This window comes from Macaca thibetana, chromosome 8 (genome assembly GCF_024542745.1).
Source record: "Macaca thibetana thibetana isolate TM-01 chromosome 8, ASM2454274v1, whole genome shotgun sequence".
Lineage (NCBI taxonomy): Eukaryota > Metazoa > Chordata > Mammalia > Primates > Cercopithecidae > Macaca > Macaca thibetana.
This window is the reverse complement of record NC_065585.1, coordinates 42,276,743-42,292,376: the sequence shown is the minus strand read 5'-3', so window position 1 is coordinate 42,292,376 and position 15,634 is coordinate 42,276,743. Positions and strand designations below refer to the sequence as shown.

General features: G+C 44.4%; 2 protein-coding genes across 30 annotated transcripts in view; one reads left to right on the top strand and one right to left on the bottom strand.

Annotated features, from left to right (window-relative positions):
* Positions 1–6,627, bottom strand: part of AZIN1 (antizyme inhibitor 1) — a 39,151-nt gene extending 32,524 nt beyond the window's left edge. The window contains 2 exon segments of the mRNA XM_050800704.1: positions 617–754; positions 6,153–6,627. The gene's annotated coding sequence lies outside the window, so the exon portion shown is untranslated.
* Positions 1–15,634, top strand: part of BAALC (BAALC binder of MAP3K1 and KLF4) — a 1,274,875-nt gene that overhangs the window by 897,635 nt on the left and 361,606 nt on the right. The window lies entirely within an intron of this gene.

Here is a 15,634-nt window from a genome sequence, read left to right as displayed (position 1 = left end):
CCACAGAATTTATGAACCTACACAAATCTAGCAGCCCAAATTTAGTTTACTGTGGAATTACATTTTGCACAGAGGCTCAATTCTAAAGTAAAATCCACACATAGAAAAGCAAGTATAGTTAAAAACTATTCTTGAAAATCTTTTTTAAATAGATACATATAAATATATTTATATATATCTAAATATTTATTTTAATACCATATATATTTAGATATATATATAAATTTAGATATATATGTAGCTCTGTCATCTTTCAGCAAGTCCTCTAAAAACAATCCGTTTTCCCTACCAGTTGAGTAGCAAAAATCATTTCACTAAATGGTTGAATGATGTAATAAACTACAACTTAAATCCCAAAAGCCCTCTTCAACTTATATTTTCTAAGTTATGCATTCAAGATAAAGTTTTAAACGATCCAGTCATTGATAAACAATGCACATAACTAAAGCAGTCAAGTCTGTGAACAGTAACTGTCATATCTCTATTTCAGAAATTTAAAAGTCACTACACTTTAAGAGGTAAATACAATTTCAAATTCTGAAAAATACTAAGCAAGGCAGCACTCTTCCTTAGATTTTAAAGACCTCCTCCCCCACCAACAAATGCAAATACTTACATGGACAAGTTGGGAGATGGAACCCCCCTATCATCAGCTAGGTTCCCAAGGTGGCTCAGCGTTGAAGTCGAACTGCTCTCTATACAGCACTTCTCCTAGGCCCTCTGGGTAGTTGTATACTTGGTCAGAAAGTTCGCCCTAAAAGAAGGAAATAGAAGTAGCAGAAGACAGTCCTATGTTAAAAAAAAGTTTAGGCTGACTTAAACATAAACTGTAGAATACATGCTCCTTTTATAACAATGTTTCATTAAAGTCACATTACACAAATGATGTTTTCAAAGGGTTTACCCCAGTACCAAGTACTTTATGTAGTAAACATTTCCAAGCTGCTGTACTATTAAAAATTAACAGAACTCGATGTCATGGCCATCTTACCAAGTTGTTTTATCTGCCAACTCATAAGTTACCAACCTTCATTTTTGAAAATGAAAACTTCATTTTTGCTTTTATTTGTCCTCTAAAACTCCACATTTTTAAGTGACCCAGAATTTAAAAAATTCCAAGTACCCCCACCAATCTAATGTATATGCAAGACTTTATATGAATAATGTACTAGCATGATGTAATAGTTTGGAACCACCCGGAACACTCTTTTACTCCTCAAATAACTTCTTTGCCTTTTACATTTTAAGTGTAAAATTCCACCACAATACCAAAAGAAGATTTTAACTTAGCTAATGCATTATATATGTATCTAAACTAACTTTTGAGAAACATAAAATAACTTGAGAACTACCTTATAATATTAAGCAACTAATCTCTTAAGATTTATCTCCTCATATCTAACCTACTTAAGACATAATTCATTCTATTATCACCAGCAGCAAATAAATGTGATAAGTGCACAGCACACTATATAACATGCTAGGTGAGTTTTAGACATTGTTATCACTCATCACCTCTAAGCTAAAATGATATACCTATGTTTCTATTTGTAATTCAGTGGTTACTGTTTTAAAGTAATATAATCTGATGGTATTTGCTAGAAAGGGGTGGTAAGAAGGAAGCCAGAAAACCAGAAATTATAAAGTCAAGAGTTGGAGGGATTTCAGAAGCACTGAAGGCATACCTAAAGTGTATCTCACCAGGATCAAGGCACTCCTGGTGGAGGCAAAATGTTTCATCTATCTAGAAGGAGAAACTGATCACATGCTCAATGAATAACATTTATGGATAATGAGGAAAGAACTCCTACAAACATGCAATGATGATAATAATCTTACATTAGATTCCAAATAATGTACTACTCCATAACAAACATTCTGATTCTTTCAACACCGACATAATTTTTTAAATAAATAAAAAGTTGAGTCATGATGGGGACAGATCATTCTCAATTATCCTAAGGAATAGGATCAGATACCCTGGGTGAGACATTATTCATCTTTTCCTCAATACATATATCCACAGCTATTTTGCTGCTTAATGCAACCCAAGAGCAATGATGTGAAACATTAAGGACACTAAATGTCAGACATTCCAGAATTTTCCTCAGTGAGAACCCTACATTTCCATTTAACAAAAAGATACTAGTAGGGAATGAAGGCTCTAGAATTTGAAAGGCATTATTTAAATAGAAAAAATAAGGCTAGACGCAGTGGCTCCGAGCCAGCGGATCACTTGAGGCCAGAAGTTCAAGACCAGTCTGGTCAACATGGTGAAATCCCATCTTCTACTAAAAATACAAAAATCAGCTGGGCGTGGTGGTGCACACCTGTAATCCCAGCTACTCAGGAGGCTGAGGCTCGAGAACCGCTTGAACTCAAGAGGCGGAGGTTGCAGTGAGATTGTGCCACTGTACTTCAGCCCAGGCAACAGAGGGAGACCCTGTCTCCAAAAAGAGAAAACAAAAAAGAAGAGAAGAAAAGATGAGCCAGGTGTGGCAGTATGCACCTATAGTCTCAGCTACTGAGGAGGCTAAGGCAGGAGGACTGCTTTGAGCCCAAGAGTTTGAGTCCAGCCTGGGCAATACAGCAAGACCCTGTCTATTGAAAAAGTGCATAGGATAAGCACATTAAGATAAACATACAGGATAGATAAGCCCTTCTTAAAAGCACTTACATACAGGATAGATAGAATGTTTATCCTGACAGGATAAAAAAGCAAGAAGAAGGAGTTGTTAAATGGAAATGCAGAGAAAAGGCAGTATGGAAAAAAATAAATTATTTTCACTTAGAATGGTGTATGTAAACACTGCAGATTCTCCAACAACACCTTAGAGAATAGCACAGAGAGGGCTCAGTTGGTCAGTAAGATACAAGAAGCATTTTATGTAATTTTTTAAAATTTTATTTTCTTAAAGAATAGAGACGGGGTCTCACCATGTTACTCAAGTTGGTCTTGAATTCCTGAGCTCAAGTGATCCACCCGCATCAGCCTTCCGAAGTGCTGGGATTACAGGTGCAAACCACCGTGCCCAACTACAAAAACTTCCTATCACTTTGACAGTAACTATTCCAAACTTAGTATCTTAAATCAGTATGTCTCTGAAAACCAATGCCTTTACCAATGATTTTTAAAATTGTTCTGTGGTATTCTTTATAAAAACCCCAAACCCCAGTTTAATCATGAGAAAAACATCAGGTAAACTCCAAGTTTAGGGGAGGGGAGTATTCTACCAGATATCTGACAGTGCTTTTCTAGACTGTGATAGTAATGAAAAACAAGGGAAGACTGAGAAACTGTCACAGACCAAAGGAAACTGGGGAAGACCTGACAACTAAATACAATGTGGTAACCTGGATTCTGGAACAGAAAAAAAGGCATTAAAGAAAAACTGGCGAAATCCAAATATAAATCTCAAAAGTAGTTAATAGGGCCAAAGTCAGTTTCTTAGTTTTAACAAAAGTACTGTAATAATGTAAGATGTTTCTAATAACTGGGTGGTAAGTATGCAGAAACTGTATCTCTGCGACTTTGCTGGGCAACTAAAATACTCCAAAATCAAATTTTATTTTATTTATTTATTTTTTGAGATGAAGTCTCCCTCTTGTCCCCCAGGCTGGAGTGCAGTGGCGTGATCTCAACTCACTGCAACCTCCGCCTCCCAGGTTCAAGAGATTCTCCTGCCTCAGCCTCCCGAGGAGCTGGGATTCCAGTCACCTGCCACCACGGCCGGCTAATTTTTGTATTTTCAGTAGAGACGGGGTTTCAGTATATTGGCCAGGCTGGTCTCGAACTCCTGACCTCAGGACTCCTGACCTCGATCCATGCGCCCGGCCTAATAAAGATTATTTTAAGAAAACCAACCAAGGAATAGTCACCTAATGGGCTACTACTCAGCAACACAAATAATCTACTGATAAAGACAACAGGGATGAATACTAAAAATGTGCTGAGTTAAAAGAAGCCTTTTACACCAAAGAATGCATACTGTATGATTCCATTCAAGCAGAAATTCTAGAATAGAAGAAAATAATCTATGGGTTTAAAAAAAAAAAAAAAATTCAAGATCAGTCGGGCGCGGTGGCTCACGCTTGTAATCCCAGCACTTTGGGAGGCCGAGGTGGGTGGAACATGAGGTCAGGAGTTCGAGACCATCCTGGCCAACACAGTGAAACCCCGTCTCTACCAAAAATACAAAAAGTAGCTGGGCGTGGTGGTGGGCGCCTGTAATCCCAGCTACTCGGGAGGCTGAGGCAGGAGACTCGCTTGAACCCGGGAGGCGGAGGTTGCAGCGGGCCGAGATTGTGCCACTGCACTCCAGTCTGGGCGACAGAGCTAGACTCCATCTCAAAAAAAAAAAAAAAAGATCATGGTTGGCTCTGTGGTGAGTGGGAGAGAATTTGAAAGGACAAGAAAAAACTTTTAAGGGTGACGGCGATGTTCTACATCTTGATAAAAGGTTTAGGTTACACAGCTGTATTTTTCTTAAAGTTTATCAAATTGCATACATAACACTTGTGGGTTTATACTGATGTGAATTTTACCCTCTAAGATTTAAAAAATAGTAAGCGGTACTGAGCTCTATTTAATATGCATATACTAAAGTTGGAGGGGTGAAGTGTTCTGCTGTCTCCAGCTTAGTTTGAAATGCATCAACAAATAAGGCAAAATGTTAATTGCAGAATCTAGGTGGAAGCACAACTCTTTCACCTTCTGTTTGAAAGTGTATGTAATAAAACCTTGGGGGAGAAAGGCACTGACTACTCGACCTCACTTATCACCACCGATAATCAATTTCTTTTGGAGTCTTTCCTACTTAAACTCCTCGGGGCTTATTTCTCTTCATGATCAGCATCTGCACGCTCTAATTTATGTAAAAGAAATTAATCAATAAGGAGGGGCTTTCTAGACAATCATGAGCCATATTTCTGCCAACCCCTGCTATATTTGACGTGCTTTGATGTACTTCTACTTTGTGCTTTGATGTATCTCTACGTTAACCTTTGCTGAGCGCAAGGCAATTCCCCCTCCTTTGAGTCCTTAGATTCCCACCCAGTCTGGGAATTCACGATAGAAACACGACGGGACACAGAACTAATACAACCAAGATGCCACCACAAAATCCAGTTAGATGTGCTGAAACTTGGGGCGGTAAACTGTGTCCTCGACTGTTTCGGGTTTCGGAACCAGCAGCTTAGTCTATGAAACACTCCTTCAGGATAGATACCGTGTAAGTGTTAGAACACGTCACCACCAACAACCGTTGGCAGTCAAGACAGTAGCTGATAAGCCACCCATCTACCAATCTGCCTCTTTCTGCCCAGGAACCGTGGCGCGGACGGAAAAACGAAGCCAGGGTGACTAATCCTCAGGCTCCAGGAGGTGACTGGGGTGAGTGAAGGCGACTTGACCCAATCAGGAACGCCGCAGGGGCGGAGCAGCAGCCCCGAGGCTTCCAGAAGGGGCCAAAGGCCTCTCGCTCGCTACCTGACACCGGGGCTTCCCCGCCGCCAGGCCCCAAGTGGCGTCAACTTTCCTCCACCAGAGGGGGACCGCGCTCCTCGCGCCCCCCAGGAATCCGACTTCCTCCGCAGCTGTCACCAGAGGCCGGCGCGGGGCCCGCCCCGCTCCATTCATAACCAGGACCCCAGCCGTTGCAGCCCACAGCGCCGCCCGCCCGCCCGCCGGGCTTCTGGAGGCGAAGGCGGCGGCGGCGGCGCAGCGCGGGGTAGGGGCTGCGGGACCCCAGCCCCTCAGGGTTGCGGCCGGGCCCCCTCCCCGGAAACAGCAATGCACCACGGGAGAGGGGTGGGGGCCGCACGCCGCCAGAGGGGACGGTAACCCCCGGCGGCGAGACCCCCGCGGCGCCCCCACTGGCACACGCCCCCTCGCCCCAACCACTGCGGCTCCGGCTCCGCCGAGCGTCCAGCAGCCGCCCGAAGGTCCCGAGGCGCGGCCCGCCGCCCAGCCCCGCCGCCGCCGCCGGGGGCACAGACAGCCGCCACACATGCCGCCGCCGCCGCCGCCATGTTCGGGACGGCCGGCTGCGGGGACGCCTAAGGGTGGCGGGGCCCAGCCGGAGCCCCCCGGCCGACCCCCGAGGCCAGCCCCGCGTCCTGGCCCCTCCCGCGCTCCTCGGCTCGGTACTCACGTGAGATAACGGCCCAAAGAGTCGGGTAAAGCGTCTTCTCTTTTTCGGCGGAATTTTTAAAGAGGGATGTGGTTACCTTGAGCAGAAATACCCAAGGCGGCCTGGGCCATAGGCTGCGGGAACGACGTGGGGGTAAAAGCGCGGCACCGACACCAGCTGTGCAGCAGTGGCGGCGGCAGCCGAAGGAGAAATAGAACAGCGCAGGCAAAAGAAGAAAGGCGCGGTCTGGGTGGGAAGAGGATTCGGACTCGTAACACCGCAGAGCAGCACAGTGAGAAAGGATGAGACGAGGCAGAGGAGGCGACGGCAGAAGAAAAAAGGAAAAAAAGAAACGCTGCGGCCGCGATCTGAGCCTGAGAGTGTGAGAAGGCGGCGCCAGCGACGCCAGTATTTATATTAGGGGGCGTGGCCTGGTGACATCACAGCCGGCCGGGCAGCCGCGCGAGCGGGGCGGAGCGCGGCTGCCGCCCGGAGAAAAGGCGGGGGGGGGGGGCGGAAGAGGAAGGAGGACTGAGCCTGGGAGAGAGAGGGGAGGGGGTGAGTGCGACCGGGTCATGCAGGTGCAGAGTGGCCGGTCGCTTCCCGCCCTCCCGCCACCCGCAGCTCCCCGGCTGGCGGAGGGCGGCCGCGTGGGTGTGGGCCGGGAGAGGGAGGCGGCTCGCCCGGAGCGCGCCGTCCGCCCGCCCCCCGTCGCCTCTCGGACGCCTGTGCTCACGCTGCGAGGCCCAGTGCATTGTGAGCCCGGTCGGGCTCCACGCTGGCAGCGTATGAGAGCTGTCCTGGGCCGGAGGTGGCGCGACCCCTGTGCGGCCTAGAGTGGGCCTGGGGTAAGCCTGTGTGGGCGCCGCTGCTGAGCCTTCCCGTCGAGGTCCTCCGCTTTGTGAGGCCTGTAGTCCACCCTGGGGACTGTCTTCCCCGGCTGAGGCGCCCGCCCTCGGGGATGCGGTACTCCTTTAGGGAAGCGAGTTCCTCGTTGCCAGAAAGGACCGGCCCAGTGTCCGGGTGTTAAAAAGGGTTGTGATCGCGTGAAAATGTCCTCAGTGCTCGTACGTTGCAATACGGTGCAGTGGAAATTTTTTAAAGGAATATGGCTTTTATGTCTTCATTTTTAAAAGGATTGGTGCAGTCAGTCCCAAGCAGGACCTGCTTTGGAGAGGGGATTACTGATGTTACAAGTGCACATTACTTCAATCACCTAGGTCTCATTTTCGCGGTCGTTTTAATTTTTCTACTTCGCAACAGACTTTTTTTTTTTATTGTGGGTTCTAAGATGATCTATATAGCTTTTAATTTATTTCCATCTTTTTTAGATGCCTTAGCACTAAATGATCGTGATCAGAGACCCCGAGTTCTTTCGTGCTACTACGCTTTGCAACCCAGACACATAGCACAAATGGAGTATGTATTGACACACCCCTCTAAAGTTAAGATCTTTGATATTAAGACTCTGACTTTTCCCCCTTTCATTCTTCTGAACCCTTTGTGTACTTTGAGCAGCACTGTGGTTGATTAATAAATCATAAAATGTGAAAGGCAGAAAGCGACCTTCCTAAGTGGAAAAGTAGAATATCTTGCGAGGCTGAATGAAAGAGTTTCGGTAGAATCAGGAGCTGTGGACGCATTCCTGATTTTGTTTTTCCTTATTTTGCTCGGCTGTATCTTGGCTCTGTCTTTCATTTCTTGAAAGTTCTGTTCCATTCAGAACATTTAAAAGCACAGCCAATCACTAGACCCTCTCTGGTGGAGGAAGAAAAACCAGAGATGAATACAACATTTGAAACCTTGCTTACAATCTAGTAGGGGAAATAAGACAGTGATACAAAATAAATTGTTGACTGATACAAATAAAATGCTGCAAGGACCTAGTGGAAGGAAGAGATGATTGCAGCGAAGTGAGAGAAAGGCTGCTGGGGAAAGGTACAGAGTGATTTTGAGAAAAGCCGTTCTAGACGAAGGTGCTTCCTTTTTCACCAAACTCACCTGTTTGGTGATTTTTAGAGTAGATGTTCCAGTGTTCCAGGCAAGGGAAACGTGAGAGAAGGCCCAGAAGTATTTTGAGTAGCCTTTCTGGTTCCAGCATAGGGGAATGGTTGGTTGCAAATGAGATTGAAAGAGTAGATTAGGGTGACATCAAGAAGACATTGGAGGCTGGGCGCGGTGGCTCACACCTGTAATCCCAACACTTTGGTAGGCCGAGGAGGGCGGATTACCTGAGGTTGGAAATTCCAGACCAGCCTGACCAACATGGAGAAACCCCATCTCTACTAAAACTACAAAATTAGCTAGGCGTGGTGGCACATGCCTGTAATCCAGCTACTCAGGAGGCTGAGGCAAGAGAATCGCTAGAACCCAGGAGGCAGAGGTTGCAGTCAGCCAAGATCACACCATTGCACTCTCCAGCCTGGGCAACAAGAGTGAAACTGCGTCTCAAAAAAAAAAAAAAAAAATTGGAACTTGGACTTTATTCTGGAACCATATAAACAGGAACATGATATGCTCAAAAATATGTTTTTTAAAAGATAACTCCAGCACCAGTGGATGGGATTGAAAAGAGGTAGAAAATTTGGAAGGGAAGGAAACTCATAGCAGTTTTGTGGCGTGTTTTTTTTTTTTTTTTTTTTTTTTAGTACTAAGGGGGCCGGGCGTGGTTGCTCACTTGGTGGCTGAGTGATGGTGTGGTGGCCTAGCACTTTGGGAGGCTGAGGCGGACAGATCACTTGAGGCCAGTAGTTTGAAACCAGCCTGCCCAACATAGCGAAACCCTGTCTGTACTAAAACTACAAAAATTAGGCAGGCGTGCTAGTGCACGCATGTAGTCCCAGCTACATGGGAGGCAGAGGTTGCAGTGAGCTGAGATTGCACTACTGCACTCCAGCCTGGGCAATGGAGATGGACTCTGTCTCAAATAATAATAATAAAAGTACTAAGGGGATTCAGAATGGCACAGAGAGTAGAGATAATCTTGACTTTCAAATGAGATGAGAAGGTGTCAAATGATTTGGGGATATTAAGCTTATCAACAGGGAGAATTCTGGAGCCATAAACAGAGATAGAAATAGAAGGACCCGGCCAAGCGAAGTGGCTCATGCCTGTAATCCCAACACTTTGGGAGGCCGAGGCGGGCGGGTCACGAAGTCAAGAGATGAGACCATCCTGGCCAACATGAAGAAACCCCGTCTCTACTAAAAATACAAAAATTAGCTGGGCGTTGTGGCGGGCGCCTGTAGTTCCAGCTACTTGGGAGGCTGAGGCAGGGGAATGGCGTGAACCCAGGAGGCAGGGCTTGCCGTAAGCAGAGATCATGCCACTGCACTCCAGCCTGGGCAACAGAGTGAGACTCCATCTCAAAAAAAAAAAAAAAAAAAAAAGACCCAGTTTGGAGGGATTAAGATGAGGCTGGGATTTTTTGCTTTGTGTATGTGTGTGTGCGCGACAGTGTGTCACTGTCACTCAGGCTGAAGTGGAAAGGCACAGTCTCACTGTAGTCTCCACCTCCTGGGACCAAATGATCATCCTACCTCAGCCTCTGAGTAGCTGGAACTACTGGTGCACCATCAAGCCCGGCTAATTTTTTGTGAAGACAGGTCTTGCCATGTTGCCCAGGTTGGTTTTGACCTCCTGGACTCAAGTGATCCACATACTTCGGCCTCGCAAAATGCTGGGATTATAGGCATGTGCCACCACACCAGGTCTGAGGCTGCTCTGATATAGAGTTTGAGCTGTTGAAGAAATAGCCAGGTAAAAATGATCCAGAGGCCTCTGAAAATGGGGAGATCTAGAACCCTTTGGGTGTGAATTTGGGAGCCTTTCCTACAGATGATAACTAAGGAATTATTGAGGTATACAAGAAAAGGGTATAAGCACAGGATCTGTAGAATGCCAGAGAGAAAAGACAGCAGCAGAGAAGACCAAGAGGCCAAAGAAAATCACAATAGTGCAATGCTATGCTATTCAAGGAGGAGGGTGCTTATTGCAGAATGGGATGATCAGAGTTGTCATATACTCAAACAGGATGCAAAGGGGATTCTGATTTTGCCAAATGGCAAATCATTGGTAAACTGCAATCTCATATTAAAAAATTTGGGTTTATCAATGCTATAGGAACTATATGCCACAGGAACCTAACTCTTATTTAAATCAATTTGTCTCTGGCAAAATTGGTTTTGTTATGCAATACATGGTTTGACTTAAAGTTACAGTTTCCAAGAACCTATGGATGACATCAGGTGAGGATGTACTGTGTTAAGTAGTATTGTATATAGTAGATTACGGCATTGTAGCATTGTAGTATATTATTGCAGTCTTAACACTTGGGAGTATAATGTGTTTTAGTTCCCTGCCAGCCCACAGAATTATTCAGACGAACCAATAAAATTTTGTTTTGAAATTCAAGGCACATCTCACTTTCTTTTATTTTTTCTCCTGAGAGACTCTGTTTCCCAGGATGGAGTGCAGTGGCATGATTATAGCTCACTGCAGCCTCCACCTCCTGGGCTCAAGCGATTCTCTCACTTCAACCTCTCGAATAGGTGGGATGACAGGTGTGCACCACCATGCCTATTTTTTTTAAAATTTTTTGTAGACACAGGGTTTCACTATGTTGTCAGAGCTAATCTCGAACTCCTGGGCTCAAGCAGTCCTCCCACTTCAACCTCCCAAAGTGTTGGGATTACAGGTGTGAGCCACCACACCCAGCCTATCTCACCTTCTTGATACTACAAAACCTTCCTCAGTCCCCCTGTTTGTTCTCTCTGCTCCCAAGTGCAATCCCTGTGTGGGCCTGCATAGCTTACACTACTTTCCTCCTCTTGTCGGAGGGAATTTGTGACTAATAAACTGTTGTCGATCTTTAAAGAAAAAAAAAGTTTGGGTTTATATTCCAAAGGCATTGGAAAAGGCTTTAATCATGGAAATGATTTGCATTTTAGAAAAGGTAAGAAAGTGGGGCTGGGAAGGTAAAATACTCTTAAGTTTATGGCAGGCAGAACATATGAGAAGCCATTGTAGTCATTCATGGAGAATAGTAAGGGCCTGGAAAGAATTTTCTCTATAACCTTTAACAGAGTAATTTTAATCAGTAGAGTAGGAGAAACAGGAAGTTGTAAAGGGTTGAGTGAGGAGCTGTTGCAGTCAGTGAATGTTGACTTCTTTTTAGGTAGATGATGCTGGACTAGGGCCTATGCCAACATGATTAGTATTTGTATGTTCAGATTTATAGAATAATCCTAGCTTTACATAAATACAATAGAGCCTTGAAAACTATACTACAGTAGGCCAGGCACAGTGGCTCATGCCTGTAATCCCAGCACTTTGGGAGGCCGAGGCGTTCAAGACCAACCTGACCAACATGGAGAAACCCCGTCTCTACTAAAAATACAAAATTAGCCAGGCGTGGTGGCTTATGCCTATAATCCCAGCTACTCAGGAGGCTGAGACAGGAGAATCACTTGAACCCAGGAGGCGGAGGTTGCAGTGAGCTGAGATGGCGCCATTGCATTCTTAAAGGCAACAAGAGTGATACTCCATCTCAAAAAAAAAAAAAAGAAAAGAAAGGAAAAGAAAAGAAAGAAAACTATACTACATTGGAATAGACAACTTAGTATAACTTTAATGGAAGGATAGCTATATAATGAGAATGGCATATTTAACCGTGTTTGGGGTTTTGGTTATTTTGCCAAGTCAGGTTACTCATACACAAATACGCAGGTAGTGCCAACAAAAATATTATTAAATAGAGCCCTAAGATAAAATGATATAATACTGTTCCTACTTAGATCACCTTGGTCCATTGATTCAAACTTATATGCTGTTGTGCCAGTAGATATGAAAGGTTGAATGAATTAGATGATTGATAAGGGTAAGTCACTCAAAATAATAGTTAAGGCTGGGCATGGTGGGTCACGCCTGTAGTCTCAGCACGTTGAAAGGCTAAGGTGGGGGGATCCCTTGAGCCTGATAATTCAAGACCAGCCTGGGCAACATGGTAAAATGCTGTTTGTACAAAAATTACAAAAAGCCAGGCATGGTGGCATGCACCTGTAATCCTAGCTCCTTAGGAGGCTGAGACAGGAGAATCACGTGAGCCCAGGAGGTCAAGGCTGCAGTGAGCTGGGATCATGCTACTGCACTCCAGCCTAAGTGACAGAGCAAGACCCAGTCTCAAAAAAAAAAAAAAAAAAAAAAGGTAAACTTAAAATCATCAGCCTATAATAGAAGTCTCATGTAACCACATATATAAAAGTAAAGAGTCTACTGGTAATACAGAGTAAAAATCCCAGTTTATTGAATGCTATGGTTTGAATGTGTACCTCAAAATGCCTGTGTTGGAAACTTAATCCCCAGTGCAATGTTGTTGGGAGGTGGGGCATCATGAAATGTGATTAGGTCATGAGGGTAGAGTTAATAGATTAATGCCAGAGGGGGTTCCTTATAAGAAGGGGAGTTCAATCTTCTTACTCTCTTTCTCTGTTGTCCTCTCTTTGCTCTTCCACTATGGGATGACCCAGCAAGAAAGACTTCAGCAGATGCTGGCCCCTTGATCTTGGACTTCCCAGCCTTCAAAACAGTGAGCCAATAAATTTCTGTGTATTATAAATTAGCCAGTCTGTGGTATTCTGTTACATCAGCATGAAATGGACTAAGACAATGGGAATATTTAAAGATAGCTTCCTATACATTTTTATTGCTAAAGTAAATTCCTAGAGTACTCATTATCCTGTAGAAAACCAAAATATACAGGTATTGAATAGTGAAAACATTCACATTTTAAAACATGATATTTTAGCCATCACTACATCTTTTTGTGCTCCAGTAACCTTTCTAAAAAGCCAACTTGCTTACCAAGAATCTAATGCTATGGTATTTATGGTCTAGTAAAAATGTTTCAAATTACATTGCTCAGTACAGAGTTTAGATTATATACTATTCTCTCTTTTAACTAAATAGATGTAAAAAGCCTAACAGATGCTCCTTTATTTGCTGAGTATCTGTTATTAAAATCCTGACCGAGTGCAGTGGCTCACGCCTATAATCCCAGCACTTTGGGAGGCCAAGGTGGGTGGATCATTTGAGGCCAGGAGTTTGAGAGCAGCCTGGCCAACATGGTGTAAACCTCATCTCTACTAAAAACACACATACCAAAAATAAAAAAATTAGCTGTAGTCCCAGCTACTTGGGAGGCTGAGGCACGAGAATCACTTGAAACCCAGAGGCAGAGGTTGCAGTGAGCCAAGACTGTACCACTGCACTCCAGCCTGAGTGGCACAGTGAGACTCTGTCAAAAAAAAAAAAGAAAACAAACGCAAATCCTTGAAGTAATTTTTTTTCCTTTTAAAAATTTTTTTGGAGGCAGAGTCTTGTGCCTCAGCATCCTGAGTAGCTGGGAGTAGAGGCATGTGCCACCTTGCCTGGTTGATTTTTGTATTTTTATAGAGATGAGGTTTCACCATGTTGACCAGGCTGGTCTTGAACTCCTGACCTCAAGTGATCTGCTCGCCTTGGCCTCCCAAAGTGTTGGGATTACAAGCATGAGCCACTGTGCCAGGCTAGACTTGTAATTTCTTTACCTGGGTTGGCTTTTACCTCAGATGACAAATCATTTTATTTAATTATATTGTTATGTTTAATTCTTTTCACAAAATATAGCACTTAGGTCAGTAGGGTTCTGTGCAATTCCAGTCTAGAGGTGCCCTGTGTCTCATGTGTCCATGTGAAGAGACTACCAAACAGGCTTTGTGTGAGCAACATGGTTGTTTATTTCACCTGGGTACAGGCGGACTGAGTTCGAAAAGAGAGTCAGCAAAGGGTGGTGGATAATCATTAGTTCTTATAGGTTTTGTGATAGGCGGTGGAGTTAGGAGCAATGTTTTGCGGGCAGGGGGTAGATCTCACAAAGTACATTCTCAAGGGTGGGGAGAATTACAAAGAACCTTCTTAAGGGTGGGGGAGATTACAAAGTACATTGATCAGTTAGGGTGGGGCAGAAACAAATTACAATGGTGGAATGTCATCAGTTAAAGCTATTTTCACTTCTTTTGTGGATTTTCAGTTGCTTCAGGCCATCTGGATGTATATGTGCAGGTCACTGGGGATATGATGGCTTAGTTAGGGCTCAGAGGCCTGATATTCCTGTCTTCTTACATTAATAAGAAAAATAAAACAAAATAGTGGTAAAGTGTTGGGGGGGCGAAAATTTTGGGGAGTGGTATGGAGAGATAATGGAAGATGTTTCTCAGGGCTGCTTCGAGCGGGATTAGGGGTGGCGTGGGAACCTACAGTGGGAGAGATTCAACTGAAGAAAGATTTTAGGGTAAGGGGTGATATTGTGGGGTTGTTAGAAGGAGCATCTGTCGTATAGAATTATTGGTGATGGCCTGGATGCGGTTTTGTATGAATTGAGAAACTAAATGAAAGACACAAGGTCGGAATAAAATAAGGAGAAAAAGAGGTATTAAAGGACTAAGAATTGGGAGTCCCCAGGATGTCCAATTAGAGAGTGCTCAAGGGGGTTCAATGTTATTGTTTGCTTGGTTGGCGAGTTTTTGGGCTCTATCCTTGAGTTTTTTTTTTATGTTGTCATATACCAGGCCAGATTGATTTAGGTAAAAACAACACTCTTCATTTAAAAATATACAAAGTCGTTTTTTTTGTTTTTTTGTTTTTTTTTTTTTTTCCCCCCCCCCCCCCCCCCCAGTGAGTAAGTCAGGGCCTTGGCAATTTTGGAGGAAAGAGAAATGCAAAGCCAGCAACTGTTTGTTAAGGAAGGATTAGAAACGGCTAGGAGGGAGTGAGATTGATAGTGTGGTGGAGATAGCTGGGGAGAGGTAGCGGGTGGCATAAGAACGGGAACCAGAATAAGAGTGAGTATAAAAGTAAACAATAGGACTTCATCAGGGTGAAAGTATTGGGGGTACCTTGCCACTGAAGATCTTCTATCCACTTCAAGAGAGACTTAAGGGTGGCGATTTGAGGTAAACCCAGGAGCCACTAAATACCAAGAGCCTGAGAAACTGAGGTGGGAAGGCCAAACCAAGGAATTACGTCTGACAGAAGGGAAGAAATGACCACGGTGGCCTTCTCAGACCCTGTGAGAAAGGCCTCTACCTATCCAGTGAAAGTGTCTACCCAGACCAAGAGGTATTTTAGTTTCCTGACTCGGGGCATGTGAGTAAAGTCAGTTTGCCAGTCCTGGGCAGGGGCAAATCCCCGAACTTGATGTGTAGGGAAAGGAGGGGGCCTGAACGATCCCTGAGAAGTAGTAGAATAGCAGATGGAACACTGAGAAGTGATTCCCTTAAGGATAGATTTCCACAATGGAAAGGAAATGAGAAGTTCTAAGAGGCGGGCTAGCGACTTATAACCTACATGGAAGAGGTTATGAAATGACAATAGAATAGAATGGGCCTGTGAGGCTGGAAGGAGGTATTTTCCTTGGTCCAAGAACCATTTGCCTTGTGTGGGAAGAGATTGATAGGTGGAGGTTT